This window comes from Staurois parvus, unplaced genomic scaffold (assembly GCF_062004578.1).
Source record: "Staurois parvus isolate SC_StPar_1 unplaced genomic scaffold, SC_StPar_1.0 ptg000020l, whole genome shotgun sequence".
In the NCBI taxonomy this organism is placed as follows: Eukaryota; Metazoa; Chordata; class Amphibia; order Anura; family Ranidae; genus Staurois; species Staurois parvus.
Window position 1 is genome coordinate 5,657,218 of NW_028317816.1, and position 20,758 is coordinate 5,677,975.

The following is a 20,758-nucleotide window of genomic DNA, read 5'->3' on the forward strand; positions in this document are numbered from 1 at the left end:
GATTATACCCTTGGCAGAAAAGGAAGAATGAAGCTTTTGTCACAATGAATTGACAGCACGGAAGCAAGGTGCTCTATTAGGAGGTGAGAAACGGCATCCTGCTTGTGTCTTTTCCTCAAGTTTCTGCTTGTGACATGCAGCTCCCAAAATCAAAGCTCACAAGCTTGCTGTGGATGAGGTGGCTGAGTGGTTAAGGCGATGGACTGCTAATCCATTGTGCTCTGCATGCATGGGTTCGAATCCCATCCTCATCGAGCCCTTCGTCTAAAAGTGCACTGTTTTGTGCTTGCCGTGGACACCAGGCTGGCATAACCTAGGCTAAAAGGTCCAGCAAACTCGCAGGGCTTTGAAGAGATCAGCTGGAAGCATCAAGAGCAGGGCTGCTGCCTAAACCATGCCATTGTGGCAAAAAGCTCCCGAGGCCACTCTTAAAACCTTTTCAAAGGCTTAATCTGCAGCCAAAGAAAGGCGCTGCTGAGAGTCGAACTCAGGATCTCCTGTTTACTAGACAGGCGCTTTAACCAACTAAGCCACAGCACCACACCCAGACACTGTGCTCGTGCCAAAGGCAGACTTGTGTCAGCACAGGCACAGAACAGTTGTGAGGAACTTCTTGACAAATGTTACGCACATCAAGCTTCAAAATCTCTAACGCAGCATGAAAGGCAGAGGAGGAGATAGCAAAGGAGACTATGCAACGTCCTTTTGAACTCATCACTCCTCCAAAAGTTGTTGTTTTTTTCTTTTTCTTCTTTTTTCATTGCTTATTTTTCTTAGCTGTTTGGTGCCAAGAAAAACCAGCTTACGAGTAGCTTGAAAACTTTCCAGCTTTGTACATTGTTTCTTTTTTGCTAAAAGGTTTAAGAGCCAAGGCTACAACTCAGATATCTCTTGTGAAGTCAAGAGGTAACAGTGGGCCAATCCCACCTAATCTTATTTTAAACCGGCAGAGTCTGTGCTCTAGAATCAAACAATGGACCGAAAATAAAAGAAGGTGGGAAAAACCAATTTGCCCATCTTTTGGCTTCCACTCCCGTGAAGATGAAATGCATGCGGGCAAAAAGATTTGGGGAAGGAAACTATCTGCATCTTGCTTCAGACCGTTTCTTACGCTTCTAACTTTTCATTTGTCCCTTGGAAGACAGCAGGCAGACATCCTCCTGTTTTTGGAAGAACACAGAGTCCTTGATCTAGAGCTAATCAACAGGCTGAAAATGAACAAAGATGGGGAAGAAAAATAAGAACGCTGCCATTTTTCATACATCCTCCACCCTTGACGTTTGAATTCATGATCGCCAAGAGGAGTTTGTGAATATGACTATTTGTGGAAAGACATCCTGCATGTGTCTTTTAACCAAATGAATCATTGCCCGAGGTGAAGTCAAAGGGAACAGATACTGAAGCGGTGACAAGAGTTTTGGGACCCCAACCACAGTCAAACACTTTGCATTCATGTAAAAATGCCAGCCAGGTAGGAGAAAAGTGTAGACTTGAAATTGATGGTTGAGCTACATCTCTGAATGTCCTGGCAAAAGAGTGGCTCCATCCAGGCGAATTTCTCTTGACGCGGGCACAGTTCATCATCTAGAGCCAATAAAAAAGGAACAGCAGAAAGTGAAAAAAAAAGATGGGGAATACATGACATTTTGCACCTGTTGACGCTTCCTAATTCCATGCCGTTAGACTGCGTGTCTGCAGCAAAGTTGGTGAGCATTACTACTTGTGACTTGCTTTACACCCTTGATTGCATTTGTAACATTTGATTATACCCTTGGCAGAAAAGGAAGAATGAAGCTTTTGTCACAATGAATTGACAGCACGGAAGCAAGGTGCTCTATTAGGAGGTGAGAAACGGCATCCTGCTTGTGTCTTTTCCTCAAGTTTCTGCTTGTGACATGCAGCTCCCAAAATCAAAGCTCACAAGCTTGCTGTGGATGAGGTGGCTGAGTGGTTAAGGTGATGGACTGCTAATCCATTGTGCTCTGCATGCATGGGTTCAAATCCCATCCTCATCGAGCCCTTCGTCTAAAAGTGCACTGTTTTGTGCTTGCCGTGGACACCAGGCTGGCATAACCTAGGCTAAAAGGTCCAGCAAACTCGCAGGGCTTTGAAGAGATCAGCTGGAAGCATCAAGAGCAGGGCTGCTGCCTAAACCATGCCATTGTGGCAAAAAGCTCCCGAGGCCACTCTTAAAACCTTTTCAAAGGCTTAATCTGCAGCCAAAGAAAGGCGCTGCTGAGAGTTGAACTCAGGATCTCCTGTTTACTAGACAGGCGCTTTAACCAACTAAGCCACAGCACCACACCCAGACACTGTGCTCGTGCCAAAGGCAGACTTGTGTCAGCACAGGCACAGAACAGTTGTGAGGAACTTCTTGACAAATGTTACGCACATCAAGCTTCAAAATCTCTAACGCAGCATGAAAGGCAGAGGAGGAGATAGCAAAGGAGACTATGCAACGTCCTTTTGAACTCATCACTCCTCCAAAAGTTGTTGTTTTTTTCTTTTTCTTCTTTTTTCATTGCTTATTTTTCTTAGCTGTTTGGTGCCAAGAAAAACCAGCTTACGAGTAGCTTGAAAACTTTCCAGCTTTGTACATTGTTTCTTTTTTGCTAAAAGGTTTAAGAGCCAAGGCTACAACTCAGATATCTCTTGTGAAGTCAAGAGGTAAAAGTGGGCCAATCCCACCTAATCTTATTTTAAACAGGCAGAGTCTGTGCTCTAGAATCAAACAATGGACCGAAAATAAAAGAAGGTGGGAAAAACCAATTTGCCCATCTTTTGGCTTCCACTCCCGTGAAGATGAAATGCATGCGGGCAAAAAGATTTGGGGAAGGAAACTATCTGCATCTTGCTTCAGACCGTTTCTTACGCTTCTAACTTTTCATTTGTCCCTTGGAAGACAGCAGGCAGACATCCTCCTGTTTTTGGAAGAACACAGAGTCCTTGATCTAGAGCTAATCAACAGGCTGAAAATGAACAAAGATGGGGAAGAAAAATAGGAACGCTGCCATTTTTCATACATCCTCCACCCTTGACGTTTGAATTCATGATCGCCAAGAGGAGTTTGTGAATATGACTATTTGTGGAAAGACATCCTGCATGTGTCTTTTAACCAAATGAATCATTGCCCGAGGTGAAGTCAAAGGGAACAGATACTGAAGCGGTGACAAGAGTTTTTGGGACCCCAACCACAGTCAAACACTTTGCATTCATGTAAAAATGCCAGCCAGGTAGGAGAAAAGTGTAGACTTGAAATTGATGGTTGAGCTACATCTCTGAATGTCCTGGCAAAAGAGTGGCTCCATCCAGGCGAATTTCTCTTGACGCGGGCACAGTTCATCATCTAGAGCCAATAAAAAAGGAACAGCAGAAAGTGAAAAAAAAAGATGGGGAATACATGACATTTTGCACCTGTTGACGCTTCCTAATTCCATGCCGTTAGACTGCGTGTCTGCAGCAAAGTTGGTGAGCATTACTACTTGTGACTTGCTTTACACCCTTGATTGCATTTGTAACATTTGATTATACCCTTGGCAGAAAAGGAAGAATGAAGCTTTTGTCACAATGAATTGACAGCACGGAAGCAAGGTGCTCTATTAGGAGGTGAGAAACGGCATCCTGCTTGTGTCTTTTCCTCAAGTTCCTGCTTGTGACATGGAGCTCCCAAAATCAAAGCTCGCAAGCTTGCTGTGGATGAGGTGGCCGAGTGGTTAAGGCGATGGACTGCTAATCCATTGTGCTCTGCATGCATGGGTTCGAATCCCATCCTCATCGAGCCCTTCGTCTAAAGGTGCAATGTTTTGTGCTTTGCCGTGGACACCAGGCTGGCATAACCTAGGCTAAAAGGTCCAGCAAACTCGCAGGGCTTTGAAGAGATCAGCTGGAAGCATCAAGAGCAGGGCTGCTGCCTAAACCATGCCATTGCGGCACAAAGCTCCCGAGGGCACTCTTAAAACCTTTTCAAGGGCTTAATCTGCAGCCAAAGAAAGGCGCTGCTGAGAGTCGAACTCAGGATCTCCTGTTTACTAGACAGGCGCTTTAACCAACTAAGCCACAGCACCACACCCAGACACTGTGCTCGTGCCAAAGGCAGACTTGTGTCAGCACAGGCACAGAACAGTTGTGAGGAACTTCTTGACAAATGTTACGCACATCAAGCTTCAAAATCTCTAACGCAGCATGAAAGGCAGAGGAGGAGATAGCAAAGGAGACTATGCAACGTCCTTTTGAACTCATCACTCCTCCAAAAGTTGTTGTTTTTTTCTTTTTCTTCTTTTTTCATTGCTTATTTTTCTTAGCTGTTTGGTGCCAAGAAAAACCAGCTTACAAGTAGCTTGAAAACTTTCCAGCTTTGTACATTGCTTCATTTTTGCTAAAAGGTTTAAGAGCCAAGGCTACAACTCAGATATCTCTTGTGAAGTCAAGAGGTAACAGTGGGCCAATCCCACCTAATCTTATTTTAAACCGGCAGAGTCTGTGCTCTAGAATCAAACAATGGACCGAAAATAAAAGAAGGTGGGAAAAACCAATTTGCCCATCTTTTGGCTTCCACTCCCGTGAAGATGAAATGCATGCGATCAAAAAGATTTGGGGAAGGAAACTATCTGCATCTTGCTTCAGACCGTTTCTTACGCTTCTAACTTTTCATTTGTCCCTTGGAAGACAGCAGGCAGACATCCTCCTGTTTTTGGAAGAACACAGAGTCCTTGATCTAGAGCTAATCAACAGGCTGAAAATGAACAAAGATGGGGAAGAAAAATAAGAACGCTGCCATTTTTCATACATCCTCCACCCTTGACGTTTGAATTCATGATCGCCAAGAGGAGTTTGTGAATATGACTATTTGTGGAAAGACATCCTGCATGTGTCTTTTAACCAAATGAATCATTGCCCGAGGTGAAGTCAAAGGGAACAGATACTGAAGCGGTGACAAGAGTTTTGGGACCCCAACCACAGTCAAACACTTTGCATTCATGTAAAAATGCCAGCCAGGTAGGAGAAAAGTGTAGACTTGAAATTGATGGTTGAGCTACATCTCTGAATGTCCTGGCAAAAGAGTGGCTCCATCCAGGCGAATTTCTCTTGACGCGGGCACAGTTCATCATCTAGAGCCAATAAAAAAGGAACAGCAGAAAGTGAAAAAAAAAGATGGGGAATACATGACATTTTGCACCTGTTGACGCTTCCTAATTCCATGCCGTTAGACTGCGTGTCTGCAGCAAAGTTGGTGAGCATTACTACTTGTGACTTGCTTTACACCCTTGATTGCATTTGTAACATTTGATTATACCCTTGGCAGAAAAGGAAGAATGAAGCTTTTGTCACAATGAATTGACAGCACGGAAGCAAGGTGCTCTATTAGGAGGTGAGAAACGGCATCCTGCTTGTGTCTTTTCCTCAAGTTTCTGCTTGTGACATGCAGCTCCCAAAATCAAAGCTCGCAAGCTTGCTGTGGATGAGGTGGCTGAGTGGTTAAGGCGATGGACTGCTAATCCATTGTGCTCTGCATGCATGGGTTCGAATCCCATCCTCATCGAGCCCTTCGTCTAAAAGTGCACTGTTTTGTGCTTGCCGTGGACACCAGGCTGGCATAACCTAGGCTAAAAGGTCCAGCAAACTCGCAGGGCTTTGAAGAGATCAGCTGGAAGCATCAAGAGCAGGGCTGCTGCCTAAACCATGCCATTGTGGCAAAAAGCTCCCGAGGCCACTCTTAAAACCTTTTCAAAGGCTTAATCTGCAGCCAAAGAAAGGCGCTGCTGAGAGTCGAACTCAGGATCTCCTGTTTACTAGACAGGCGCTTTAACCAACTAAGCCACAGCACCACACCCAGACACTGTGCTCGTGCCAAAGGCAGACTTGTGTCAGCACAGGCACAGAACAGTTGTGAGGAACTTCTTGACAAATGTTACGCACATCAAGCTTCAAAATCTCTAACGCAGCATGAAAGGCAGAGGAGGAGATAGCAAAGGAGACTATGCAACGTCCTTTTGAACTCATCACTCCTCCAAAAGTTGTTTTTTTCTTTTTCTTCTTTTTTCATTGCTTATTTTTCTTAGCTGTTTGGTGCCAAGAAAAACCAGCTTACGAGTAGCTTGAAAACTTTCCAGCTTTGTACATTGTTTCTTTTTTGCTAAAAGGTTTAAGAGCCAAGGCTACAACTCAGATATCTCTTGTGAAGTCAAGAGGTAACAGTGGGCCAATCCCACCTAATCTTATTTTAAACAGGCAGAGTCTGTGCTCTAGAATCAAACAATGGACCGAAAATAAAAGAAGGTGGGAAAAACCAATTTGCCCATCTTTTGGCTTCCACTCCCGTGAAGATGAAATGCATGCGGCCAAAAAGATTTGGGGAAGGAAACTATCTGCATCTTGCTTCAGACCGTTTCTTACGCTTCTAACTTTTCATTTGTCCCTTGGAAGACAGCAGGCAGACATCCTCCTGTTTTTGGAAGAACACAGAGTCCTTGATCTAGAGCTAATCAACAGGCTGAAAATGAACAGAGATGGGGAAGAAAAATAGGAACGCTGCCATTTTTCATACATCCTCCACCCTTGACGTTTGAATTCATGCTCGCCAAGAGGAGTTTGTGAATATGACTATTTGTGGAAAGACATCCTGCATGTGTCTTTTAACCAAATGAATCATTGCCCGAGGTGAAGTCAAAGGGAACAGATACTGAAGCGGTGACAAGAGTTTTGGGACCCCAACCACAGTCCAACACTTTGCATTCATGTAAAAATGCCAGCCAAGTAGGATAAAAGTGTAGACTTGAAATTGATGGTTGAGCTACATCTCTGAATGTCCTGGCAAAAGAGTGGCTCCATCCAGGCGAATTTCTCTTGAAGCGGGCACAGTTCATCATCTAGAGCCAATAAAAAAGGAACAGCAGAAAGTGAAAAAAAAAGATGGGGAATACATGACATTTTGCACCTGTTGACGCTTCCTAATTCCATGCCGTTAGACTGCGTGTCTGCAGCAAAGTTGGTGAGCATTACTACTTGTGACTTGCTTTACACCCTTGATTGCATTTGTAACATTTGATTATACCCTTGGTAGAAAAGGAAGAATGAAGCTTTTGTCACAATGAATTGACAGCACGGAAGCAAGGTGCTCTATTAGGAGGTGAGAAACGGCATCCTGATTGTGTCTTTTCCTCAAGTTCCTGCTTGTGACATGGAGCTCCCAAAATCAAAGCTCGCAAGCTTGCTGTGGATGAGGTGGCCGAGTGGTTAAGGTGATGGACTGCTAATCCATTGTGCTCTGCATGCATGGGTTCGAATCCCATCCTCATCGAGCCCTTCGTCTAAAGGTGCGCTGTTTTGTGCTTGCCGTGGACACCAGGCTGGCATAACCTAGGCTAAAAGGTCCAGCAAACTCGCAGGGCTTTGAAGAGATCAGCTGGAAGCATCAAGAGCAGGGCTGCTGCCTAAACCATGCCATTGTGGCAAAAAGCTCCCGAGGCAACTCTTAAAACCTTTTCAAGGGCTTAATCTGCAGCCAAAGAAAGGCACTGCTGAGAGTCAAACTCAGGATCTCCTGTTTACTAGACAGGCGCTTTAACCAACTAAGCCACAGCACCACACCCAGACACTGTGCTCGTGCCAAAGGCAGACTTGTGTCAGCACAGGCACAGAACAGTTGTGAGGAACTTCTTGACAAATGTTACGCACATCAAGCTTCAAAATCTCTAACGCAGCATGAAAGGCAGAGGAGGAGATAGCAAAGGAGACTATGCAACGTCCTTTTGAACTCATCACTCCTCCAAAAGTTGTTGTTTTTTTCTTTTTCTTCTTTTTTCATTGCTTATTTTTCTTACCTGTTTGGTGCCAAGAAAAACCAGCTTACGAGTAGCTTGAAAACTTTCCAGCTTTGTACATTGCTTCTTTTTTGCTAAAAGGTTTAAGAGCCAAGGCTACAACTCAGATATCTCTTGTGAAGTCAAGAGGTAACAGTGGGCCAATCCCACCTAATCTTATTTTAAACAGGCAGAGTCTGTGCTCTAGAATCAAACAATGGACCGAAAATAAAAGAAGGTGGGAAAAACCAATTTGCCCATCTTTTGGCTTCCACTCCCGTGAAGATGAAATGCATGCGGGCAAAAAGATTTGGGGAAGAAACTATCTGCATCTTGCTTCAGACCGTTTCTTACGCTTCTAACTTTTCATTTGTCCCTTGGAAGACAGCAGGCAGACATCCTCCTGTTTTTGGAAGAACACAGAGTCCTTGATCTAGAGCTAATCAACAGGCTGAAAATGAACAAAGATGGGGAAGAAAAATAGGAACGCTGCCATTTTTCATACATCCTCCACCCTTGACGTTTGAATTCATGCTCGCCAAGAGGAGTTTGTGAATATGACTATTTGTGGAAAGACATCCTGCATGTGTCTTTTAACCAAATGAATCATTGCCCGAGGTGAAGTCAAAGGGAACAGATACTGAAGCGGTGACAAGAGTTTTGGGAACCCAACCACAGTCCAACACTTTGCATTCATGTAAAAATGCCAGCCAAGTAGGAGAAAAGTGTAGACTTGAAATTGATGGTTGAGCTACATCTCTGAATGTCCTGGCAAAAGAGTGGATCCATCCAGGCGAATTTCTCTTGACGCGGGCACAGTTCATCATCTAGAGCCAATAAAAAAGGAACAGCAGAAAGTGAAAAAAAAAGATGGGGAATACATGACATTTTGCACCTGTTGACGCTTCCTAATTCCATGCCGTTAGACTGCGTGTCTGCAGCAAAGTTGGTGAGCATTACTACTTGTGACTTGCTTTACACCCTTGATTGCATTTGTAACATTTGATTATACCCTTGGCAGAAAAGGAAGAATGAAGCTTTTGTCACAATGAATTGACAGCACGGAAGCAAGGTGCTCTATTAGGAGGTGAGAAACGGCATCCTGCTTGTGTCTTTTCCTCAAGTTCCTGCTTGTGACATGAAGCTCCCAAAATCAAAGCTCGCAAGCTTGCTGTGGATGAGGTGGCCGAGTGGTTAAGGCGATGGACTGCTAATCCATTGTGCTCTGCATGCATGGGTTCGAATCCCATCCTCATCGAGCCCTTCGTCTAAAGGTGCACTGTTTTGTGCTTGCCGTGGACACCAGGCTGGCATAACCTAGGCTAAAAGGTCCAGCAAACTCGCAGGGCTTTGAAGAGATCAGCTGGAAGCATCAAGAGCAGGGCTGCTGCCTAAACCATGCCATTGTGGCAAAAAGCTCCCGAGGCAACTCTTAAAACCTTTTCAAGGGCTTAATCTGCAGCCAAAGAAAGGCACTGCTGAGAGTCAAACTCAGGATCTCCTGTTTACTAGACAGGCGCTTTAACCAACTAAGCCACAGCACCACACCCAGACACTGTGCTCGTGCCAAAGGCAGACTTGTGTCAGCACAGGCACAGAACAGTTGTGAGGAACTTCTTGACAAATGTTACGCACATCAAGCTTCAAAATCTCTAACGCAGCATGAAAGGCAGAGGAGGAGATAGCAAAGGAGACTATGCAACGTCCTTTTGAACTCATCACTCCTCCAAAAGTTGTTGTTTTTTTCTTTTTCTTCTTTTTTCATTGCTTATTTTTCTTACCTGTTTGGTGCCAAGAAAAACCAGCTTACGAGTAGCTTGAAAACTTTCCAGCTTTGTACATTGCTTCTTTTTTGCTAAAAGGTTTAAGAGCCAAGGCTACAACTCAGATATCTCTTGTGAAGTCAAGAGGTAACAGTGGGCCAATCCCACCTAATCTTATTTTAAACAGGCAGAGTCTGTGCTCTAGAATCAAACAATGGACCGAAAATAAAAGAAGGTGGGAAAAACCAATTTGCCCATCTTTTGGCTTCCACTCCCGTGAAGATGAAATGCATGCGGGCAAAAAGATTTGGGGAAGGAAACTATCTGCATCTTGCTTCAGACAGTTTCTTACACTTCTAACTTTTCATTTGTCCCTTGGAAGACAGCAGGCAGACATCCTCCTGTTTTTGGAAGAACACAGAGTCCTTGATCTAGAGCTAATCAACAGGCTGAAAATGAACAAAGATGGGGAAGAAAAATAGGAACGCTGCCATTTTTCATACATCCTCCACCCTTGACGTTTGAATTCATGCTCGCCAAGAGGAGTTTGTGAATATGACTATTTGTGGAAAGACATCCTGCATGTGTCTTTTAACCAAATGAATCATTGCCCGAGGTGAAGTCAAAGGGAACAGATACTGAAGCGGTGACAAGAGTTTTTGGGACCCCAACCACAGTCCAACACTTTGCATTCATGTAAAAATGCCAGCCAGGTAGGAGAAAAGTGTAGACTTGAAATTGATGGTTGAGCTACATCTCTGAATGTCCTGGCAAAAGAGTGGCTCCATCTAGGCAAATTTCTCTTGACGCGGGCACAGTTCATCATCTAGAGCCAATAAAAAAGGAACAGCAGAAAGTGAAAAAAAAAGATGGGGAATACATGACATTTTGCACCTGTTGACGCTTCCTAATTCCATGCCGTTAGACTGCGTGTCTGCAGCAAAGTTGGTGAGCATTACTACTTGTGACTTGCTTTACACCCTTGATTGCATTTGTAACATTTGATTATACCCTTGGCAGAAAAGGAAGAATGAAGCTTTTGTCACAATGAATTGACAGCACGGAAGCAAGGTGCTCTATTAGGAGGTGAGAAACGGCATCCTGCTTGTGTCTTTTCCTCAAGTTTCTGCTTGTGACATGCAGCTCCCAAAATCAAAGCTCACAAGCTTGCTGTGGATGAGGTGGCTGAGTGGTTAAGGTGATGGACTGCTAATCCATTGTGCTCTGCATGCATGGGTTCAAATCCCATCCTCATCGAGCCCTTCGTCTAAAAGTGCACTGTTTTGTGCTTGCCGTGGACACCAGGCTGGCATAACCTAGGCTAAAAGGTCCAGCAAACTCGCAGGGCTTTGAAGAGATCAGCTGGAAGCATCAAGAGCAGGGCTGCTGCCTAAACCATGCCATTGTGGCAAAAAGCTCCCGAGGCCACTCTTAAAACCTTTTCAAAGGCTTAATCTGCAGCCAAAGAAAGGCGCTGCTGAGAGTTGAACTCAGGATCTCCTGTTTACTAGACAGGCGCTTTAACCAACTAAGCCACAGCACCACACCCAGACACTGTGCTCGTGCCAAAGGCAGACTTGTGTCAGCACAGGCACAGAACAGTTGTGAGGAACTTCTTGACAAATGTTACGCACATCAAGCTTCAAAATCTCTAACGCAGCATGAAAGGCAGAGGAGGAGATAGCAAAGGAGACTATGCAACGTCCTTTTGAACTCATCACTCCTCCAAAAGTTGTTGTTTTTTTCTTTTTCTTCTTTTTTCATTGCTTATTTTTCTTACCTGTTTGGTGCCAAGAAAAACCAGCTTACGAGTAGCTTGAAAACTTTCCAGCTTTGTACATTGTTTCTTTTTTGCTAAAAGGTTTAAGAGCCAAGGCTACAACTCAGATATCTCTTGTGAAGTCAAGAGGTAAAAGTGGGCCAATCCCACCTAATCTTATTTTAAACAGGCAGAGTCTGTGCTCTAGAATCAAACAATGGACCGAAAATAAAAGAAGGTGGGAAAAACCAATTTGCCCATCTTTTGGCTTCCACTCCCGTGAAGATGAAATGCATGCGGGCAAAAAGATTTGGGGAAGGAAACTATCTGCATCTTGCTTCAGACCGTTTCTTACGCTTCTAACTTTTCATTTGTCCCTTGGAAGACAGCAGGCAGACATCCTCCTGTTTTTGGAAGAACACAGAGTCCTTGATCTAGAGCTAATCAACAGGCTGAAAATGAACAAAGATGGGGAAGAAAAATAGGAACGCTGCCATTTTTCATACATCCTCCACCCTTGACGTTTGAATTCATGATCGCCAAGAGGAGTTTGTGAATATGACTATTTGTGGAAAGACATCCTGCATGTGTCTTTTAACCAAATGAATCATTGCCCGAGGTGAAGTCAAAGGGAACAGATACTGAAGCGGTGACAAGAGTTTTTGGGACCCCAACCACAGTCAAACACTTTGCATTCATGTAAAAATGCCAGCCAGGTAGGAGAAAAGTGTAGACTTGAAATTGATGGTTGAGCTACATCTCTGAATGTCCTGGCAAAAGAGTGGCTCCATCCAGGCGAATTTCTCTTGACGCGGGCACAGTTCATCATCTAGAGCCAATAAAAAAGGAACAGCAGAAAGTGAAAAAAAAAGATGGGGAATACATGACATTTTGCACCTGTTGACGCTTCCTAATTCCATGCCGTTAGACTGCGTGTCTGCAGCAAAGTTGGTGAGCATTACTACTTGTGACTTGCTTTACACCCTTGATTGCATTTGTAACATTTGATTATACCCTTGGCAGAAAAGGAAGAATGAAGCTTTTGTCACAATGAATTGACAGCACGGAAGCAAGGTGCTCTATTAGGAGGTGAGAAACGGCATCCTGCTTGTGTCTTTTCCTCAAGTTCCTGCTTGTGACATGGAGCTCCCAAAATCAAAGCTCGCAAGCTTGCTGTGGATGAGGTGGCCGAGTGGTTAAGGCGATGGACTGCTAATCCATTGTGCTCTGCATGCATGGGTTCGAATCCCATCCTCATCGAGCCCTTCATCTAAAGGTGCAATGTTTTGTGCTTTGCCGTGGACACCAGGCTGGCATAACCTAGGCTAAAAGGTCCAGCAAACTCGCAGGGCTTTGAAGAGATCAGCTGGAAGCATCAAGAGCAGGGCTGCTGCCTAAACCATGCCATTGCGGCACAAAGCTCCCGAGGGCACTCTTAAAACCTTTTCAAGGGCTTAATCTGCAGCCAAAGAAAGGCGCTGCTGAGAGTCGAACTCAGGATCTCCTGTTTACTAGACAGGCGCTTTAACCAACTAAGCCACAGCACCACACCCAGACACTGTGCTCGTGCCAAAGGCAGACTTGTGTCAGCACAGGCACAGAACAGTTGTGAGGAACTTCTTGACAAATGTTACGCACATCAAGCTTCAAAATCTCTAACGCAGCATGAAAGGCAGAGGAGGAGATAGCAAAGGAGACTATGCAACGTCCTTTTGAACTCATCACTCCTCCAAAAGTTGTTGTTTTTTTCTTTTTCTTCTTTTTTCATTGCTTATTTTTCTTAGCTGTTTGGTGCCAAGAAAAACCAGCTTACGAGTAGCTTGAAAACTTTCCAGCTTTGTACATTGCTTCATTTTTGCTAAAAGGTTTAAGAGCCAAGGCTACAACTCAGATATCTCTTGTGAAGTCAAGAGGTAACAGTGGGCCAATCCCACCTAATCTTATTTTAAACCGGCAGAGTCTGTGCTCTAGAATCAAACAATGGACCGAAAATAAAAGAAGGTGGGAAAAACCAATTTGCCCATCTTTTGGCTTCCACTCCCGTGAAGATGAAATGCATGCGATCAAAAAGATTTGGGGAAGGAAACTATCTGCATCTTGCTTCAGACCGTTTCTTACGCTTCTAACTTTTCATTTGTCCCTTGGAAGACAGCAGGCAGACATCCTCCTGTTTTTGGAAGAACACAGAGTCCTTGATCTAGAGCTAATCAACAGGCTGAAAATGAACAAAGATGGGGAAGAAAAATAAGAACGCTGCCATTTTTCATACATCCTCCACCCTTGACGTTTGAATTCATGATCGCCAAGAGGAGTTTGTGAATATGACTATTTGTGGAAAGACATCCTGCATGTGTCTTTTAACCAAATGAATCATTGCCCGAGGTGAAGTCAAAGGGAACAGATACTGAAGCGGTGACAAGAGTTTTGGGACCCCAACCACAGTCAAACACTTTGCATTCATGTAAAAATGCCAGCCAGGTAGGAGAAAAGTGTAGACTTGAAATTGATGGTTGAGCTACATCTCTGAATGTCCTGGCAAAAGAGTGGCTCCATCCAGGCGAATTTCTCTTGACGCGGGCACAGTTCATCATCTAGAGCCAATAAAAAAGGAACAGCAGAAAGTGAAAAAAAAAGATGGGGAATACATGACATTTTGCACCTGTTGACGCTTCCTAATTCCATGCCGTTAGACTGCGTGTCTGCAGCAAAGTTGGTGAGCATTACTACTTGTGACTTGCTTTACACCCTTGATTGCATTTGTAACATTTGATTATACCCTTGGCAGAAAAGGAAGAATGAAGCTTTTGTCACAATGAATTGACAGCACGGAAGCAAGGTGCTCTATTAGGAGGTGAGAAACGGCATCCTGCTTGTGTCTTTTCCTCAAGTTTCTGCTTGTGACATGCAGCTCCCAAAATCAAAGCTCGCAAGCTTGCTGTGGATGAGGTGGCTGAGTGGTTAAGGCGATGGACTGCTAATCCATTGTGCTCTGCATGCATGGGTTCGAATCCCATCCTCATCGAGCCCTTCGTCTAAAAGTGCACTGTTTTGTGCTTGCCGTGGACACCAGGCTGGCATAACCTAGGCTAAAAGGTCCAGCAAACTCGCAGGGCTTTGAAGAGATCAGCTGGAAGCATCAAGAGCAGGGCTGCTGCCTAAACCATGCCATTGTGGCAAAAAGCTCCCGAGGCCACTCTTAAAACCTTTTCAAAGGCTTAATCTGCAGCCAAAGAAAGGCGCTGCTGAGAGTCGAACTCAGGATCTCCTGTTTACTAGACAGGCGCTTTAACCAACTAAGCCACAGCACCACACCCAGACACTGTGCTCGTGCCAAAGGCAGACTTGTGTCAGCACAGGCACAGAACAGTTGTGAGGAACTTCTTGACAAATGTTACGCACATCAAGCTTCAAAATCTCTAACGCAGCATGAAAGGCAGAGGAGGAGATAGCAAAGGAGACTATGCAACGTCCTTTTGAACTCATCACTCCTCCAAAAGTTGTTTTTTTCTTTTTCTTCTTTTTTCATTGCTTATTTTTCTTAGCTGTTTGGTGCCAAGAAAAACCAGCTTACGAGTAGCTTGAAAACTTTCCAGCTTTGTACATTGTTTCTTTTTTGCTAAAAGGTTTAAGAGCCAAGGCTACAACTCAGATATCTCTTGTGAAGTCAAGAGGTAACAGTGGGCCAATCCCACCTAATCTTATTTTAAACAGGCAGAGTCTGTGCTCTAGAATCAAACAATGGACCGAAAATAAAAGAAGGTGGGAAAAACCAATTTGCCCATCTTTTGGCTTCCACTCCCGTGAAGATGAAATGCATGCGGCCAAAAAGATTTGGGGAAGGAAACTATCTGCATCTTGCTTCAGACCGTTTCTTACGCTTCTAACTTTTCATTTGTCCCTTGGAAGACAGCAGGCAGACATCCTCCTGTTTTTGGAAGAACACAGAGTCCTTGATCTAGAGCTAATCAACAGGCTGAAAATGAACAGAGATGGGGAAGAAAAATAGGAACGCTGCCATTTTTCATACATCCTCCACCCTTGACGTTTGAATTCATGCTCGCCAAGAGGAGTTTGTGAATATGACTATTTGTGGAAAGACATCCTGCATGTGTCTTTTAACCAAATGAATCATTGCCCGAGGTGAAGTCAAAGGGAACAGATACTGAAGCGGTGACAAGAGTTTTGGGACCCCAACCACAGTCCAACACTTTGCATTCATGTAAAAATGCCAGCCAAGTAGGATAAAAGTGTAGACTTGAAATTGATGGTTGAGCTACATCTCTGAATGTCCTGGCAAAAGAGTGGCTCCATCCAGGCGAATTTCTCTTGAAGCGGGCACAGTTCATCATCTAGAGCCAATAAAAAAGGAACAGCAGAAAGTGAAAAAAAAAGATGGGGAATACATGACATTTTGCACCTGTTGACGCTTCCTAATTCCATGCCGTTAGACTGCGTGTCTGCAGCAAAGTTGGTGAGCATTACTACTTGTGACTTGCTTTACACCCTTGATTGCATTTGTAACATTTGATTATACCCTTGGTAGAAAAGGAAGAATGAAGCTTTTGTCACAATGAATTGACAGCACGGAAGCAAGGTGCTCTATTAGGAGGTGAGAAACGGCATCCTGATTGTGTCTTTTCCTCAAGTTCCTGCTTGTGACATGAAGCTCCCAAAATCAAAGCTCGCAAGCTTGCTGTGGATGAGGTGGCCGAGTGGTTAAGGTGATGGACTGCTAATCCATTGTGCTCTGCATGCATGGGTTCGAATCCCATCCTCATCGAGCCCTTCGTCTAAAGGTGCGCTGTTTTGTGCTTGCCGTGGACACCAGGCTGGCATAACCTAGGCTAAAAGGTCCAGCAAACTCGCAGGGCTTTGAAGAGATCAGCTGGAAGCATCAAGAGCAGGGCTGCTGCCTAAACCATGCCATTGTGGCAAAAAGCTCCCGAGGCAACTCTTAAAACCTTTTCAAGGGCTTAATCTGCAGCCAAAGAAAGGCACTGCTGAGAGTCAAACTCAGGATCTCCTGTTTACTAGACAGGCGCTTTAACCAACTAAGCCACAGCACCACACCCAGACACTGTGCTCGTGCCAAAGGCAGACTTGTGTCAGCACAGGCACAGAACAGTTGTGAGGAACTTCTTGACAAATGTTACGCACATCAAGCTTCAAAATCTCTAACGCAGCATGAAAGGCAGAGGAGGAGATAGCAAAGGAGACTATGCAACGTCCTTTTGAACTCATCACTCCTCCAAAAGTTGTTGTTTTTTTCTTTTTCTTCTTTTTTCATTGCTTATTTTTCTTAGCTGTTTGGTGCCAAGAAAAACCAGCTTACGAGTAGCTTGAAAACTTTCCAGCTTTGTACATTGCTTCTTTTTTGCTAAAAGGTTTAAGAGCCAAGGCTACAACTCAGATATCTCTTGTGAAGTCAAGAGGTAACAGTGGGCCAATCCCACCTAATCTTATTTTAAACAGGCAGAGTCTGTGCTCTAGAATCAAACAATGGACCGAAAATAAAAGAAGGTGGGAAAAACCAATTTGCCCATCTTTTGGCTTCCACTCCCGTGAAGATGAAATGCATGCGGGCAAAAAGATTTGGGGAAGAAACTATCTGCATCTTGCTTCAGACCGTTTCTTACGCTTCTAACTTTTCATTTGTCCCTTGGAAGACAGCAGGCAGACATCCTCCTGTTTTTGGAAGAACACAGAGTCCTTGATCTAGAGCTAATCAACAGGCTGAAAATGAACAAAGATGGGGAAGAAAAATAGGAACGCTGCCATTTTTCATACATCCTCCACCCTTGACGTTTGAATTCATGCTCGCCAAGAGGAGTTTGTGAATATGACTATTTGTGGAAAGACATCCTGCATGTGTCTTTTAACCAAATGAATCATTGCCCGAGGTGAAGTCAAAGGGAACAGATACTGAAGCGGTGACAAGAGTTTTTGGGACCCCAACCACAGTCCAACACTTTGCATTCATGTAAAAATGCCAGCCAGGTAGGAGAAAAGTGTAGACTTGAAATTGATGGTTGAGCTACATCTCTGAATGTCCTGGCAAAAGAGTGGCTCCATCTAGGCAAATTTCTCTTGACGCGGGCACAGTTCATCATCTAGAGCCAATAAAAAAGGAACAGCAGAAAGTGAAAAAAAAAGATGGGGAATACATGACATTTTGCACCTGTTGACGCTTCCTAATTCCATGCCGTTAGACTGCGTGTCTGCAGCAAAGTTGGTGAGCATTACTACTTGTGACTTGCTTTACACCCTTGATTGCATTTGTAACATTTGATTATACCCTTGGCAGAAAAGGAAGAATGAAGCTTTTGTCACAATGAATTGACAGCACGGAAGCAAGGTGCTCTATTAGGAGGTGAGAAACGGCATCCTGCTTGTGTCTTTTCCTCAAGTTCCTGCTTGTGACATGAAGCTCCCAAAATCAAAGCTCGCAAGCTTGCTGTGGATGAGGTGGCCGAGTGGTTAAGGCGATGGACTGCTAATCCATTGTGCTCTGCATGCATGGGTTCGAATCCCATCCTCATCGAGCCCTTCGTCTAAAGGTGCACTGTTTTGTGCTTGCCGTGGACACCAGGCTGGCATAACCTAGGCTAAAAGGTCCAGCAAACTCGCAGGGCTTTGAAGAGATCAGCTGGAAGCATCAAGAGCAGGGCTGCTGCCTAAACCATGCCATTGTGGCAAAAAGCTCCCGAGGCAACTCTTAAAACCTTTTCAAGGGCTTAATCTGCAGCCAAAGAAAGGCACTGCTGAGAGTCAAACTCAGGATCTCCTGTTTACTAGACAGGCGCTTTAACCAACTAAGCCACAGCACCACACCCAGACACTGTGCTCGTGCCAAAGGCAGACTTGTGTCAGCACAGGCACAGAACAGTTGTGAGGAACTTCTTGACAAATGTTACGCACATCAAGCTTCAAAATCTCTAACGCAGCATGAAAGGCAGAGGAGGAGATAGCAAAGGAGACTATGCAACGTCCTTTTGAACTCATCACTCCTCCAAAAGTTGTTGTTTTTTTCTTTTTCTTCTTTTTTCATTGCTTATTTTTCTTAGCTGTTTGGTGCCAAGAAAAACCAGCTTACGAGTAGCTTGAAAACTTTCCAGCTTTGTACATTGCTTCTTTTTTGCTAAAAGGTTTAAGAGCCAAGGCTACAACTCAGATATCTCTTGTGAAGTCAAGAGGTAACAGTGGGCCAATCCCACCTAATCTTATTTTAAACAGGCAGAGTCTGTGCTCTAGAATCAAACAATGGACCGAAAATAAAAGAAGGTGGGAAAAACCAATTTGCCCATCTTTTGGCTTCCACTCCCGTGAAGATGAAATGCATGCGGGCAAAAAGATTTGGGGAAGGAAACTATCTGCATCTTGCTTCAGACAGTTTCTTACACTTCTAACTTTTCATTTGTCCCTTGGAAGACAGCAGGCAGACATCCTCCTGTTTTTGGAAGAACACAGAGTCCTTGATCTAGAGCTAATCAACAGGCTGAAAATGAACAAAGATGGGGAAGAAAAATAGGAACGCTGCCATTTTTCATACATCCTCCACCCTTGACGTTTGAATTCATGCTCGCCAAGAGGAGTTTGTGAATATGACTATTTGTGGAAAGACATCCTGCATGTGTCTTTTAACCAAATGAATCATTGCCCGAGGTGAAGTCAAAGGGAACAGATACTGAAGCGGTGACAAGAGTTTTTGGGACCCCAACCACAGTCCAACACTTTGCATTCATGTAAAAATGCCAGCCAGGTAGGAGAAAAGTGTAGACTTGAAATTGATGGTTGAGCTACATCTCTGAATGTCCTGGCAAAAGAGTGGCTCCATCTAGGCAAATTTCTCTTGACGCGGGCACAGTTCATCATCTAGAGCCAATAAAAAAGGAACAGCAGAAAGTGAAAAAAAAAGATGGGGAATACATGACATTTTGCACCTGTTGACGCTTCCTAATTCCATGCCGTTAGACTGCGTGTCTGCAGCAAAGTTGGTGAGCATTACTACTTGTGACTTGCTTTACACCCTTGATTGCATTTGTAACATTTGATTATACCCTTGGCAGAAAAGGAAGAATGAAGCTTTTGTCACAATGAATTGACAGCACGGAAGCAAGGTGCTCTATTAGGAGGTGAGAAACGGCATCCTGCTTGTGTCTTTTCCTCAAGTTCCTGCTTGTGACATGAAGCTCCCAAAATCAAAGCTCGCAAGCTTGCTGTGGATGAGGTGGCCGAGTGGTTAAGGCGATGGACTGCTAATCCATTGTGCTTTGCATGCATGGGTTTGAATCCCATCCTCATCGAGCCCTTCGTCTAAAGGTGCACTGTTTTGTGCTTGCCGTGGACACCAGGCTGGCATAACCTAGGCTAAAAGGTCCAGCAAACTCGCAGGGCTTTGAAGAGATCAGCTGGAAGCATCAAGAGCAGGGCTGCTGCCTAAACCATGCCATTGTGGCAAAAAGCTCCCGAGGCAACTCTTAAAACCTTTTCAAGGGCTTAATCTGCAGCCAAAGAAAGGCACTGCTGAGAGTCAAACTCAGGATCTCCTGTTTACTAGACAGGCGCTTTAACCAACTAAGCCACAGCACCACACCCGGACACTGTGCTCGTGCCAAAGGCAGACTTGTGTCAGCACAGGCACAGAACAGTTGTGAGGAACTTCTTGACAAATGTTACGCACATCAAGCTTCAAAATCTCTAACGCAGCATGAAAGGCAGAGGAGGAGATAGCAAAGGAGACTACGCAACGTCCTTTTGAACTCATCACTCCTCCAAAAGTTGTTGTTTTTTTCTTTTTCTTCTTTTTTCATTGCTTATTTTTCTTAGCTGTTTGGTGCCAAGAAAAACCAGCTTACGAGTAGCTTGAAAACTTTCCAGCTTTGTACATTGCTTCATTTTTGCTAAAAGGTTTAAGAGCCAAGGCTACAACTCAGATATCTCTTGTGAAGTCAAGAGGTAACAGTGGGCCAATCCCACCTAATCTTATTTTAAACAGGCAGAGTCTGTGCTCTAGAATCAAACAATGGACCGAAAATAAAAGAAGGTGGGAAAAACCAATTTGCCCATCTTTTGGCTTCCACTCCCGTGAAGATGAAATGCATGCGGGCAAAAAGATTTGGGGAAGGAAACTGTCTGCATCTTGCTTCAGACCGTTTCTTACGCTTCTAACTTTTCATTTGTCCCTTGGAAGACAGCAGGCAGACATCCTCCTGTTTTTGGAAGAACACAGAGTCCTTGATCTAGAGCTAATCAACAGGCTGAAAATGAACAGAGATGGGGAAGAAAAATAGGAACGCTGCCATTTTTCATACATCCTCCACCCTTGACGTTTGAATTCATGCTCGCCAAGAGGAGTTTGTGAATATGACTATTTGTGGAAAGACATCCTGCATGTGTCTTTTAACCAAATGAATCATTGCCCGAGGTGAAGTCAAAGG

General features: G+C 44.3%; 11 non-coding genes across 11 annotated transcripts; 4 read left to right on the forward strand and 7 right to left on the reverse strand.

The window, feature by feature from the left end:
- Positions 1-466: 466 nt before the first annotated feature.
- On the reverse strand, positions 467-540 carry TRNAT-AGU (transfer RNA threonine (anticodon AGU)). The gene has a single exon. It is a non-coding gene; the product is annotated as a tRNA-Thr (tRNA).
- Positions 541-2,227: 1,687 nt separating this feature from the next.
- On the reverse strand, positions 2,228-2,301 carry TRNAT-AGU (transfer RNA threonine (anticodon AGU)). Its single transcript has one exon. It is a non-coding gene; the product is annotated as a tRNA-Thr (tRNA).
- Positions 2,302-3,695: 1,394 nt separating this feature from the next.
- Positions 3,696-3,777, forward strand: TRNAS-GCU (transfer RNA serine (anticodon GCU)). Its single transcript has one exon. It is a non-coding gene; the product is annotated as a tRNA-Ser (tRNA).
- Positions 3,778-3,990: 213 nt separating this feature from the next.
- Positions 3,991-4,064, reverse strand: TRNAT-AGU (transfer RNA threonine (anticodon AGU)). The gene has a single exon. It is a non-coding gene; the product is annotated as a tRNA-Thr (tRNA).
- Positions 4,065-5,751: 1,687 nt separating this feature from the next.
- On the reverse strand, positions 5,752-5,825 carry TRNAT-AGU (transfer RNA threonine (anticodon AGU)). The gene has a single exon. It is a non-coding gene; the product is annotated as a tRNA-Thr (tRNA).
- Positions 5,826-8,975: 3,150 nt separating this feature from the next.
- TRNAS-GCU (transfer RNA serine (anticodon GCU)) lies at positions 8,976-9,057 on the forward strand. Its single transcript has one exon. It is a non-coding gene; the product is annotated as a tRNA-Ser (tRNA).
- Positions 9,058-11,031: 1,974 nt separating this feature from the next.
- On the reverse strand, positions 11,032-11,105 carry TRNAT-AGU (transfer RNA threonine (anticodon AGU)). Its single transcript has one exon. It is a non-coding gene; the product is annotated as a tRNA-Thr (tRNA).
- A 1,394-nt stretch (positions 11,106-12,499) lies between these two features.
- TRNAS-GCU (transfer RNA serine (anticodon GCU)) lies at positions 12,500-12,581 on the forward strand. The gene has a single exon. It is a non-coding gene; the product is annotated as a tRNA-Ser (tRNA).
- Positions 12,582-12,794: 213 nt separating this feature from the next.
- TRNAT-AGU (transfer RNA threonine (anticodon AGU)) lies at positions 12,795-12,868 on the reverse strand. The gene has a single exon. It is a non-coding gene; the product is annotated as a tRNA-Thr (tRNA).
- Positions 12,869-14,555: 1,687 nt separating this feature from the next.
- On the reverse strand, positions 14,556-14,629 carry TRNAT-AGU (transfer RNA threonine (anticodon AGU)). Its single transcript has one exon. It is a non-coding gene; the product is annotated as a tRNA-Thr (tRNA).
- Positions 14,630-17,780: 3,151 nt separating this feature from the next.
- On the forward strand, positions 17,781-17,862 carry TRNAS-GCU (transfer RNA serine (anticodon GCU)). Its single transcript has one exon. It is a non-coding gene; the product is annotated as a tRNA-Ser (tRNA).
- The last annotated feature ends 2,896 nt before the right edge of the window (positions 17,863-20,758 follow it).